This window comes from Anas platyrhynchos, chromosome 13, assembly GCF_047663525.1.
Source record: "Anas platyrhynchos isolate ZD024472 breed Pekin duck chromosome 13, IASCAAS_PekinDuck_T2T, whole genome shotgun sequence".
NCBI classification, from domain to species: domain Eukaryota; kingdom Metazoa; phylum Chordata; class Aves; order Anseriformes; family Anatidae; genus Anas; species Anas platyrhynchos.
The window spans coordinates 16,167,902-16,179,488 of record NC_092599.1 but is presented as its reverse complement, the minus strand read 5'-3'; the positions used below and the strand labels follow the sequence as shown (position 1 = coordinate 16,179,488).

General features: G+C 34.5%; 1 protein-coding gene across 4 annotated transcripts in view; it reads left to right on the top strand.

The window, feature by feature from the left end:
* The window catches only part of CENPP (centromere protein P), a 150,428-nt gene that overhangs the window by 80,523 nt on the left and 58,318 nt on the right, over positions 1–11,587 (top strand). The window lies entirely within an intron of this gene.

Below are 11,587 nucleotides of genomic sequence, written 5' to 3'. Positions count from 1 at the left end.
GGCTGTCATACCGAACAAGATAAGGCTTGTGTTACCTCCTGCATTGTTTTTGCATGTGCTCCAGTTCCAGTAGATGAATGATGAGAACCTTTCTCCCTATCACAGTTCCCAAAGAATGAAATTACAGTTTTAAGAGCAATCATATTCCCACATAAAAATCTGAGAGAGAATCTTAAACTCTTTTGAAATCTCAAATTGCATATATCTGCACTCTCTTGCCTGTATTTAGAAACCAAATCTTCCTAAGCAAACACCCCTGTGTTTTGAATAGGTTGGTTTGGATGCATTTACTTGAGCAAATTTGTATTAAATTGCTATCTAAAAAAAAACTCCAACATTTTCTTGGCTCTTTAATAGAAGAGAGGAGAGTCTGAGGGTTGTGATATGAATGTACTGGTTTCTTCTTTTTCACTTATTTCAATATGAAGGTGTTGAATCAACAGTTTAGGTTGATCCTTGTTTGCAACAATGCTCCATGTTCCTGGTGTTTAGCAACATCCCAGTTTTGGCTAGATATTTTTAAAACTTTTCTCTTTTTGGTTGATTTTTATGATAGAAACACGTTCTGGTGTCTATAAAGTCAGTCATAGCCATACTTATGAAGCTGACACAAACAGTAGTAGCATCTGGAAGAAATGTCACCATGCTATATTATAATGAATTATTCATTCATTTTGTACCATTTAGCATATCAATATGGTAGAAACAATTATTGCTTCCATTGACATACTGTTCTTGTAATAAACCTGTTTAGTACTTCAAAATACAGGTTTCATATTTTCATTATGAATGTGATTGCATGCTAAAACAAAATACCCCAAAGTCACCTTTTTAGGTCACTTGACTACCAAATTCTGACCTTTAGACGCTGGCTGTTAATAGCAGTACTAAAAATTAAAATAGACCTGTGGTTTTCAATCTAATTTATGAGTCAGTTCTTTTAAACATTTGCAGCATATTTCCAATTTACAAAAACTAACTACTCTTGCAGAATTCCTCTCCAGAATCCCTGTTTCCAATATACTTTAATTTTTGGACCCGATGGCACTACATGAGCCAACACAGCAGGAGAATTGTAGAGTTCTGAATGAAAGCTGGAGTGTGCAAATGAGTGACTTGATGCTAGGTACTAGGTTCAATTCTCCTCTCACTTTTTTTGGGTAAGACTACAGTGTACTTCTGTGGAATGTGTAGTGGCTAGTCAAAGGATGTAGCTGCAGCTTTTTGAGGGAATGCTTTCTTGGATTTGTTACATAGCAATTGATTGGAGATGATACTGCTGGAGATGCTGTTATTGTTCCTGCTGTTGCATGAACAGTGAGATTTGGTTTTTAAATAGCCTGACAGAAAAATATGTCTGTCATAGTCATTTAATCCATGGTGTTGGGGTTTTATTTTGAGTGAGTCTTTTATTTTGAGAGAGGCAAGCAACTGTATGTATATTCTCCTGTATATTGTATGTTTAAATAAGTAAAAGTTTATTGGGGGTTAATCTTTGGATCTTTTCAGTGATTTTTATTTCCAGCAGTGAAAAAATTGGTAGAACATTAGTTCTATCTTGCCTTGAAATGCCTGACTTACATTTACAAATAGTGGAAATTAATTTCTGAGTCAAAGGACAGAAATATATCCAAGAAACCATGGTTCCGAATACTGCCTTTCACCATGGTGAAATATGCAAATGAAAAAAGTTTGGATGGTGTTTTATATTTAACTTTGTCACAGCATTGAAATAAAATGCTATCTTGATTTTCTTCATCAAAAGTAACTATGTTTCTAGTACTTGATATGTTTGAGCAGTCAAGCATATGCTGCCATATGTGGGTTATGCTTACATTGCAGTCTTTTTTTAAGCGGATCTTGTATATATTTGTTATTGTAAGGCAAAACAAATACTTTTTCATTGACTAGCACTGTTTATAAATGTGGTTTACATAAAGTGATGAATCTAACATCAACTGCAAAAATCTGTCTTGGAGACTGCCCATCACATTTTAATAAGATGACATATTCCTTTCATGCTCACAAGCAGCCCATGTGGAGCACAGTCCCACAGTTTGGGTTTAGCTGTGTTTTGGCTGCAGTTGAACTACACCATTCAAACTAGCTGAGTTCAGAAAAACTGTACTCTTCTGCTTCTGTGGTTCATCCTGACTCTTCAGTATTTATATGTAAATATATTAAATAATCATATTTATTTATTAGCATCTATGAATTAACTGTCACTTGTTAATTGGCGTGTACTTTTTCACATATTTTTGGCAGCTGATTTAGAAACTGCAACAAAGTGCTCTGTTTCATTTTACAGTCTGGCCTTTATTAGCAACATGTCAATCCTGAGAGTCAAGTCATAGCTTGCGGTGTTAGAGGACCTATAAAGTCCGGTGTGTACGTACACACTCCCACATGATTGTTAGACTTATCAGATGCTGCTGACATGCACTGATAATAAGATTTCTTCTTATATTTGTAGTGTTTTATGCATGCAGTAACGTGGCAGACATGACTGACCGGAGAGGCAGAGTAGTAACCTGAAGAGACAGGTTTTATTTTTCATCTTTGCAGTTGGTTTGCCTTGCCTTAGGAGAGTAAGTTAGCTTTGTTCTACCTTAGGCTATAGATTAATACAAATTTCTTGATGTGAGAATGCTAGTTTAAGAAATCCCCGGCCAGCTTCTCCCCATCTTGATGCTGATCTCCTTGATCCTGTACAAAGTTTGTGCATTTAACTGGATCAGCAGTCTGCTCAGCCTGAAAAATAACCTGCTTGATGGATGAAGGTCTTGAAATAGTTTTGGTTTCAGTACATGTCAATTGTTAGTCTTGCTCTTGGTTCTACTTACAAGTTTGGATAGTGTTAGATGACATTTTTATGGAATACGGATACTTATCTTTCTTACAGACTTTGGAAACACCAGACATTCTTTCATGGAAAATCAAACAGTAGTTAAAATGAAAAGTTCTGCAATCAGTGCCAAACTACTGAATCACTCAGATAATAAGGAGAATTTTTTGTTTCTGAATACAAACTTGACTGAGTACAACATTTCCTCATAGAATATCAAGTATTTACTGTTAAAATTTAACAACTTAATAAAACCTGGTCACCTGCAAAGAAAGGATATGCTGATTTTTTCCGTTTTTCCTGTTGTTTTAACAGTATGAATAATATAGAAGTGTAAATGATAGTTTTCTTATATGCAACCTTTTGACAGATTCATATTGTTCAGAACCTGAAAACAGCATTTAAAGCAATATCTGTCATCAACTTCCATTGAATTAGTAATTGTGGTAGTTGTAAGAAAAACGAAATACGTCCATCTAGTCTTTTGTATTACAGAAGGGGGAAAAAAAAGAAAAAAATGTATTCAGAGTATGCCAGACTGCAAAGATAATTTAATTTGGTGTCATGCTTTCTTCTAGCATTGCTTATCAGCAAAAGTAATGTGTATTACTGTAGAAATTCAAGAATCCAATAGAAGATGACTTTCACTCAGTTTACGATAGAAACTATTAAAAATTAAAGCAGTAAATATGACATCGATCGCATAGTAACTGTCAACAGTTTGCACTTTTAGGTCTAATGAAGAACATGGGTCTGCAAAATTGGTTGCATGCACTTTGAGCATATACTGTTTTGTAGCTGGAAAAAGTAACAGTATTTCTAGGAAGATTTCCAAACTCTGTTTGCAAGTTTTGAAACAAGCAGTTTGTTATTGTGGAATAGTTGAAATGAAAGCTTTCAGAAACATTACTAATAGAAAAAAGGCTATTAGCTCACTAAAGGAGTGCATGCCCTACCATATTACTTAATCTAGCCTGTGTTCTCAGATGCATGTTTTGCTCCTGGGAATTCTGTAGGAGTGTCTCGTTTGTTTGCCATTGGCACAGTAGCAGTATCCGTCCTTCTAGGTTGGGTCTAACACTAAAGAGGCTGGGACACCTCTGAAAGAGTGTGCTTCATTTTTAGTTAACCACAGCTCTTATAGTTTTAACACTATTTTATCATGTAACTATGGAATCATGAAATCATGGGTACTAGGTAATATGTAGGGTTTTTTCCAAGTTGGCATTTAAAAAAAAAAAAAGAGAATTAAAGTTACTTTAACTACTCGTATATTGCTGATTTTTAGCATGTGTTCTTTTCCTGTTTCACCTGTGGGGGAAACCACAAGTAAAGGTAAGAAGAAAAGGTACAAATACAGAAACTAAATGTGTAAATGAAGAAAACCTTGCAATATATGATGTACTGTAACAGATCTAATAACTAGATCTAATATTTTCTATGAAAATATTTTTAGGTTTTGCAGCTTTTCATACTAGTTGCACTTACATATTTAAAAAAAATAAAGCTTGCATGTATTAAGTAATAGGCACATTCTTGCCAGTATTCCCCGTGTGGGTATGTGATACAAAAAAGATGAGTTTTTCTCTAGCCTTTCCTAAAAGTGGCTACTTTGACTTAAAAAAAAAACATCAAAGGCCTTGCCAAAGTCTGCGGCTGTTGGAACCTGTGTTGGCTCAGTCTTGCTTGCCACTACACATGGAGCGCTGTGGTGTGGTAGGTGTTACAGCAGAGTTACCAAGAAAATCAAAGAAAACCTAAGAGAAAAAAAACTTGTCAATTAAGCTAAAATACCATATAGAAACTAGCAGAGAAGTTGGAGAGTTGGAGTTGTTGGACAGATATCTTGATGTTCTATTTTTCAAGTTATTTGGTTGAAAATACAGGAATGCATTAGTTAAGATGTTTGGTTGCCTGGATGGTTTTACACTGCTTTTTATTGTAGATAGAAATTCACTAATGATAGAAGTTACTTTTACCACTCAATGGAAATGCTTATGTAAATTGAAAGAAAAACATATATCATAATTCCATATTAACTTGTGGTATGGAAAATGAGATCTTTTCTTTGTAGAACAATTTGTAAAGCGGAGGCTATGATTTTTTTCTTGAACACTTGTATTACACAAAATGGTAATTTCCATTCGGTTTCCTGTCGGCAGTGCTAAATAGCTTTGACTTTGGAAAGTACATTCCTTACCAATGTGTAACATTTGTTTGTTTGTTGGTTTTCAAACAGGCAAACTACATCTTTGGTAATTTGTCTGCATGTGATTCAGGCTGCAACTATACTAGTGTTTCTTTGTTTTTATTACAATTTCTGTATAAGATGTTTTACAACTAAGGTAAAAGATGCATGTATCCTCACTTAAACCACGGGCTGTTCTTTGCTTAGAAGATTTACCTCAAAAATTTACCTCAGCTAAAACACAGTTAATTGATGTTTCTTTCACTTGTGGCATTACCAAATAGCCTTCAAAATAAGGACACCATGTATGTAACACAGGTCTGTTTGAATCCATGCATCACCAAAAAACAAAGAATGATTGTTTTGTGTTTTCCAATGCAAAAAAAAAAAAAAAAAAAAAGAAAGAAAGAAAGAAAGAGGTAACAAATGAAACGAGTGGGTGACAGTCTCAAAATTAAAGGAAATATGGAATGAAACATGTACAGTACAGCTGTGGAAATATGCAAGCAAGCGTAGTAGGGTTTTGATGATTTATGTAGACTATAATTGGTCTAATTGAAAGAGGAAAAGTCTTGCTTCCTGAGTTTCTCTGTTATAAGAGCCAAACTTTCCTGATAAAAATGGAAGAAGAGTTCTCCCTGGTAGTGAATCAACTTTTACTGAAGTTCAGAACCATCTTCCATTAGAAGAAAGCAAGCCATATATATATATATATATATATGTATGTATGTATATGTATATGTATGTATGTATTTTTAAACAAAGAATATTAATTCTAAAAAGGTTATGAACCATGAAATATTCAGAAGGGCCTTCTCTGACTATGAAGGAACGAAAAGCATGAGAGTGGAGGATAAGATGTAATGGAATAGCCAACTTTCAGGAGTTTGGAGAAATCGCTGTGGAAAAAAAAATGAAGTCAATTTTAATCCTTTTTCCTAATTTTAATCCTTTAAACATATAATTGCATAATTCACTTAGAAGATTCTTGTCTTGTTTGATAGTGTTGTTGAGTATCTAGTATTTCCACAGCTGTGTTCAGTATTATTCCTTTGAGAAAAATATCTGTCTTGTGGAAAAAAATAGGTCAGCTTTTATATATTTTCCCTAGAAATGGCTATCATATGAAAAGTTCCCACAGAGAAAGATGGATTTATTTTACAAATACTGCATGCAAAGGATACATTTTTTTCTGTGTAAATACTCATAATACTACATTCTTGAAATTAAAATTATTTTTTTTCTGAATTAACAGAACTGTTTCAGAGTACTTTGTAGAAGATGGTACATTAGCTGGTCTTGATAACTCTGCTTATCAACACTACATATATACAAATAACCTAAATCAGAAGGTACAAATAACAAAAATTTTTATAGTTAGTAACTGTGTGGATATCTGTATCTTCTACGAAGAACTAAACAAAATTGAAATTAAAATTCTGTGAAACCACAGTAATCATTTACTCAGTGGCACTAAGAAATTCCTTACATAACAGCCTATTAAAGAAGACATTGTGTAGTAAATGTTTTTGAAGATGAACATTTTAAAAGAAGTAAGCATTAATGCTTTTGTTTACTTTAATTCATAAATCCGTGGAAAAAAAAAAATCCATGTAATGAATGGAATGGCTTGGGAAGACTGGAAGAATTTGCTTTGGGGAATTCACTCAACTCTTCAGTGTTTGTTCACTTGTTGTGGAGAGTATAGAGAAAGTGTAGCCGTTATAGGTGGCAGACTCATTGGACTGGATCTGAAGCACATGGCAAGAATGTCATTGCCTTTTAGTATTCATGGGAAACAAGAATAGCTAATCCTGTTTACGTCCCAGACACCAGGCAGATTTTTGAGCCCAGTACAATAGTCATTGGACCTTAAGAAAAACAAGCACTGTTCAGGCATTTCCACCCAAAGCCTTGCTCCTTAATATATCCAGCATAGTTTTGTGTACTTTTACCCTTCCGTAGAAATGAAATTGAAATTTATAAGAGGAAGCTGCAATCTGGGGAGGAAAGAATATTTTTCATTTTTCTTGAGATTAATATGGTGCTCTGCTTGGTAGTGCTGCACATCAGCATTTCCCCAGACTGAAAAAAAAATTCAATTTCTGAATATACAGCTTTGAAATTAATGCCCTAAATAAACCTCATTACCCATAAAACTAAAACTCCCAGCTGATAAAACTGATAGCTGATAGAACTCCCAGTGTGAAAATAAGTAAAAATGACATTTTTCTAGTCACAAAGACAGAGCTTAAGGGCTATAGCCTTCTGTAGTGACACATATGGATATCAAAGACAGACCTGCATGGGATATAGGTCCAATTTCGCTTCTAGGTTTAGCATGTGACTGGTGTAAAGTGATTCATATAAGCTGTGTGAACTTGAATATAACCAGCACACAGCTCCTGGACAGTGATGGTAGTGAAGTTGTCACCAGCTCTGTAGCCCACTTCCCTGTTCAAATGAGATTCCCCTTCATTTGTATCATGCAGTATCCTGGGAAAGTTAATTCAGTGCTGAGAATTTTTAATATAGTCCTGTATTTTATTATAGTCCTGTAGTATTGCAAGAAACTTCACTGCAGTGCCCAGATTGTGTATTGGGAAATTTTATAATCTGTGTTCACAGCAACAATTAGACAGGGCTATGTATAAAGTACATAAGAGCATAAGAACAGCTGTACTGGATTAAATCAGAGCTCATCTAGTCCAGTCTCTTGTCTTTGACAATAACCAAATATAGTTCCGTGGAGAAAGGGTTCTGGAGTTTATTACGTTCCTTTGCTTTTAGTTTCCCTGAAGCAAATGAAAGCTGCAATTTTTAAGACAGCTGTTTTGTTTAGTTTTGCGATTCACCCTGAGATAATTTGATTTTTTTATGCTGTTCCCTTAAGACTGATTATTTTTTGTGTGAAAAATTTGACACCATAATGTCTGTTGGCTTAGTTTTGCTTTACTTGCTGGAGTATTTCAGTATCATAAAGCGGATCATAATTTACCCTGAATTGTTTTACGGTATGATCCAAAGTGTTTCATGCAGTACTTGACTATGTAAGTTCTTTCAGATAATGCAAAATGCTATATAATGTTTTCCCAAAGGTAATTTAGTCAAGTGGTATCTGTTACGACTTTTTCATCCTGCAACATCTGTAATGAAAGAAGTTTTTGAAATGTTATGTTCAATATTCTCTATTCACTTCTTTAAGTGAAAAGAAGAAGAAAAAGAAAAAGAAAAACAAAACAAAACAGCACTAAATATTTATGGGTTTATCCCAACAGGGGGCAGGGTGTCAGTTAGCAAGGAACATGACATATGTAATGATACTTCGTAGTTTGTACATTGGTATCATCAGAAGAATGTATTTCCATTGGATGAAACCCTAGCAGTTGGAGCAAAATCGTTGAAATTACTCTTGATAACATTTAGGTGTAGCGGCTTAATGCCTGAATCAGTATAAAACTTTTAAGTATTGTGTTAATTTATTAGGAGTATATATTTTAGGGAAGAAAAAGCACGTTGGTGAGACGATCACTTCTTTGTGTGAAAGGGAGATCTGTTTAATACATCTTAGGAGTTTTGTAATTGACGTCTTCCCTACTTTCAGATGGAAAATGAGTTCCAACATTTTTCCACAATATTTTGGGCCTCGCAACTGTACAGAAGTTGTTGACATCATTAAACCAGAGCTCTTATTTCATGTCTGCTGTTTTTCCCCCCATTTAAAGTATTTTTCAGATGCCAAAAGAAATAAAATTAAAGCCTTTTCCCTTGAAATAGAGAATTTGGGATTCAATGGTAACTATCTATAATAGAAGGGTAATGTTACTAAATAAAGAACACCAGCAGGGCACTCTCTTTTGTTCATTAGAAAACAGAAATGTTTGTCTTTTGAACGAGTCAAGCATATTATTATGAACTAGTCTTTTTGGATTGCCATTTATGCTTCTATTTCTTTTCAAGAAGACAGTAAGACTATTGTGAAGGGTTTCCTCCAAATGAGGTTAGGGTGCACAGTTGACTGCCGTTTCTGGTCCACTGAATCTTTGTGTCTCCTGCATGGATAAAAAGCTTTAAAAGTAGGTGTCTAATTTAAACACATGCGTTCTTTCCAAAGAACTTCACCTCTGTGGTTAGGACGTTCCACAAGATGGTCGTAGTGTTATTCTGACCCTCCTCTAAGCACTGATTTGGCCTGAATTTTGGTCTTCCATAATCTTGATAAATATTTTTAGCAATAAATAGTTGTATAAAAGTTATAATGTATGTTGATACTGCATGCTCATTTTGCTTTTCTACACTTAGACAGAAAGAGTGACCCTTTGCATGTTGTTTCAGGCTGTAAATCCAAGGAGGCAATTCCTTGCAGTGACACTGTTAAGTGCCACCACCTCCAAACAAGTAGAGGTTTTCATGGGTTACTTTAAGGAGCTTCCAACTTCCAGAACACCAGATATTGTCTAGCTCTGTAAATTTACAGTCTACAGACTTGCTTGTTGAAAATTGCTTTGTATCGATGCCATCAGGATAATTGTGTAAAATTATTTTGAAAGCATCTTCTCATATTTCTAATATTTTGCTGGCTGTAATCTTGTATTCTCTGAAAAGTACGTGTGTTAAAACATAGTATTTCACATAGTATTTCAAATTAGAAAATATTTTTCATGAGAGTTTCAACTAGTTAATATTTGTGTTACTGTAAAACAGAAATGACCAACTGTTTATTTTGTTGCCATGATATAGTTTTTTAAAAAAGGTTGCCCCTTGAGAAATATTAAAAGTTTATTTCTTTTTGTAAAATAGCAACCAAGTTGTTGGTAGAGAAATGATGAAATCATGTTTTTCAGCTCTGATCTTTTTTTTTTTTCTTATTGAACACAAAGGTATTTTTGCAGTATGTGAAAGCATGATGCATGTTTCAGAATCAAAATTCAGAAATGGTGTCAGCAACTCTCTATAGCGTTATGTAAAACAGAATTAATTGGGTGAAATTTACTTTGTTGTCTTGGGCCATTAGGAAGCTACTAGTCATGCCTGAAACTTCTTTTTGGGGCAAAGCTGAGTGATTTCTAGCTTTGACAGCAGGGGATCTCTTTATTCTTCATTAAACTGAAACAGAAAATGGAGAACAGTATATACTTACTATGAACTCTACGTTTTGGGGAATGTAAAGGTTCTAACAGCCTCAACACATGGAAGAAATAATAGCAATTTCACTTAGATTCAACTGAATTACTATTAATTACTATTAATTTCTGTATTATTATTATTATTTCTTGCCTTTTTTCAAAAGGAAGTGCTTATACATTATCTTAGAGGAAACATTGACTCTAATTATTGCTTCAAACTCAGAAAGCTGTCCAAGCTTTCATGGTAACAACCTTATTTGTTGGATACCTTTGCAGTTCTTGTCTTACCAGATGTGTATGTCCCTGTGCACAAAACAACAACTCAGGCAGATTCTCAAAGTTCTCTTATGATTTAACCAGTGGAAAGATCCTACTCAATGTCAATGCCAACTCATTTTCTATTAATAAGGTGGTAATCACAAGATATGTTCTGTTATGGTGAAGCATTAACATCATGTTTGAGCTTATAATGGGACTTGCCTGAAGGATTTAGCAGCCCTTGTCCAAGTTCTTATGTATGATGCACATGTGAACAGTACAAATAATGACTTAGAAATATAACAGAATATAAAGCCCCAAATTTCCTCTTGTGCCTCAAAGCATTGTGGTTTTGGAGTTACTAATGCTGTTGAATCCTAACCATTGCAGTTCTTGGCCTCTTAGCGCCTTTATATTACCCTCTCATAGTTTCAACATACACATTACACCTATGTATTCAGATATATGTACCTTACATTTGTCTATAGCTTTGTCTATGGATTACTAACAGTATTTTATTCAGATTTTTGCCCTACTCCAAGCAGTTTGCTCTCTTAAATGGTTTTTAAAAAATGGTTAAATTGTTAATGAGACATCTCTTTGCAGTCTTAGCAATCTGCAGTTTATTCTCTCTTGAGTCTCTTCAGGAATACGAACTGCAGCTACTTCTGCATCTGGAGAACAGGAGATATGAGAGCACTTCTGTGCATCCACCCAAACCTGATTTTGGTTCAATATTGTTACTTGATAAAAGATCAGCTTAACAGTTTTCTTCCTCAGCCACATTCTCAGCAAGTATTTGCATGTTTGCATGCACTGAACTCCTGTTGGCAGTCATTATGCCACCTGCCTAGGAGTAATGGGAAGTCTCTCCAAGCAACTCAGCTGAGCTTCTTGTTGATCAGGTGGTGTCAACTTCTATAAGACTTAACAGATTTTCGAGAGATTGGTGCCACTGGGGCTCACGCAAATTATTTCAATTCCAGGAGAATATCACAAGAATGTTATTACAGGGTGTGTTTCATAGTATTTCTATAAGAGCCTTCTGAGACAAATAATACTATAAGAGAACTATATTATATTCTTAAATGTCTATTCAAGTATATTAAATTACAATGCAAGCCTGCAAAGATTATTTACTCAAACATATTTTAGAGAATAAACAGTAGC